The sequence below is a fragment of the Aphelocoma coerulescens genome, unplaced genomic scaffold, assembly GCF_041296385.1.
Source record: "Aphelocoma coerulescens isolate FSJ_1873_10779 unplaced genomic scaffold, UR_Acoe_1.0 HiC_scaffold_655, whole genome shotgun sequence".
In the NCBI taxonomy this organism is placed as follows: Eukaryota; Metazoa; Chordata; class Aves; order Passeriformes; family Corvidae; genus Aphelocoma; species Aphelocoma coerulescens.
The window spans coordinates 2780-5000 of NW_027184009.1; positions in this window are offsets into that span (position 1 = coordinate 2780).

Consider the following 2221-nt stretch of genomic DNA (forward strand, 5'->3'; position numbering starts at 1 on the left):
TTTTTTTTTCCCCAGGAAACTTCCTTGTTCCTAGCAGAAGAAAGATGTACTCGTTCAAAAATTAAAGGTTGAGTTTTGTCGAAAATACGTATTGGTCTTGAAACCGGGTTCTCAGGCGGGACAGGGCTGCTAGAGCCATACGGTTCCGGGGCGTTCCGGGGCTGTGGGGTTCCCCCGGCTCAGGGATGGCAGGAGGATGCCTTGTCTCCGGGGTCGGCTGCGGCCACCAGCGGTTGCCGGAGCCGTCAGCGTACTGTCCCGGCAGCGTCCGGCCAGAGGGCGAACAGGTCTACCCGGATCCGGGCTCGGCCGCGGCCGCCGGCCGTGCCACGAAACCGCCCGCGTGGCTCCCCTGGCGGCGCCCGGTCTCGGCGTGAACAGGTCTACCCGGCCCGGGGACGGCTCCGGGCGGACAGGTCTACCCGGATCCGGGCCCGGCCCCGGCCGCCGCCCGGCCCTCGCCGGCGGGCGGGGCTCGTCCCGCCGGGGCTCGCCCGCTGCCTGCCGGCCTCGGGCACCTGGGCGCGGCGCCCCCGCGGCCCCCCGAAGCGGCGGCGGGAGACGGGGACCTCGGCGGACCCCGAAAGAACCGGCCCGAAGGCGGCCGCCCGGTCCCCCCGGCCTCGGCCCCGGCCCCTCCTGGTGGGCGGGGCCAGTCGCGCCGGCGGCCATCGGCTTCGTTCCCTGTTCCTATGCACCTGCTTCCCCTCCCCGCTGTCTCCCTAGAGGTGCTCTGCTCTGGTGGGGCTGGGCGTGGTGCCCGGGGTGGGGTGGGGAGGGGCGTCCGTTTTGGTGCGTCAATGTGTGTGGGCTGGCCGAGCTAAGGGCACACGATCCTCCCGAGCGTGGCCGGCTGTGGTGTGGGCGCCCAAGAAAACGGAGTAAAATTCGCAAAGAATTTTTTTTTTCCCCAGGAAACTTCCTTGTTCCTAGCAGAAGAAAGATGTACTCGTTCAAAAATTAAAGGTTGAGTTTTGTCGAAAATACGTATTGGTCTTGAAACCGGGTTCTCAGGCGGGACAGGGCTGCTAGAGCCATACGGTTCCGGGGCGTTCCGGGGCTGTGGGGTTCCCCCGGCTCAGGGATGGCAGGAGGATGCCTTGTCTCCGGGGTCGGCTGCGGCCACCAGCGGTTGCCGGAGCCGTCAGCGTACTGTCCCGGCAGCGTCCGGCCAGAGGGCGAACAGGTCTACCCGGATCCGGGCTCGGCCGCGGCCGCCGGCCGTGCCACGAAACTGCCCGCGTGGCTCCCCTGGCGGCGCCCGGTCTCGGCGTGAACAGGTCTACCCGGCCCGGGGAAGGCTCCGGGCGGACAGGTCTACCCGGATCCGGGCCCGGCCGCGGCCGCCGGCCGCGCCCCGAAACCGTCGGCGTGGCGCCGCGGTGGTGCCCGGTCGCGGGGCGAACAGGTCTACCCAGCTCCGGCGGGACTTAGGCAAATTTCGGCAGGGGCCGGGTAGACCTGTTGCCCCACCCGTCCTGGAAGTTCACCAAGGGGTCGCTGTTTCTGGCTGCCTCCAGTTGCGTCATGGTAGGAGGCGGCGTGCGCCAGCGCACCGCCCCGGTCAAGTACGATTGGTTCTCTTGGAGGCGTCCGGGGCCTTGGACTCGTCTGTCCGTATTATGGGAGCGGGTGATGGGCCGTGTCCCCGCAGGCTGGCGGTGCCTGTGTCGAAGGTCGAGAGCGGCGGCCGCGCGCGCGGTTGCCAGAACGAAGAGTGTCGAATAAGCGGGATATGAGTCGCGTGGCTTTTATCCTGGTTTCACAGCCCCAGTTGATGGGAAAGGCCGAAAAAGAGAGAGACTGTGTGAGCCGCTTGTCGGCCTAGGTGGGGTGGCGAGAGACCCGTGAGTGTATCCTCCCTCCGACCCTGGCGGCTGCCGACTCCGTGCAGGGGGGCCGCAGGGGAAAGTCCGGTGGTGGCCGAGGCGGCGGCGCCTCGTTCCTTTTCTGCCCGGCCTTAAGCCGGTGCCCGCTCGGCGGGCTCGGTTTTCGGCTGTCAGTCTGGTGCGGTGGCTGGCAGCCGGTGGGGTGGACGCGGCCGGGGCGCGCTCTGTTTCGCGGAGCCCCGACGGGGCTTTTCCCGGCCCTTCCCTGAGAGCTCCGAGGATGGGCCCAGTTGGCCGAGGTGGCGGCGCCCCGTTCCCGGCTCCCGACCTGTGCTTGGTGTGTCGGCGGTGCCACGGGGACGCTCCGGTGGGGCGTGCGGCCTTGCCTCCGG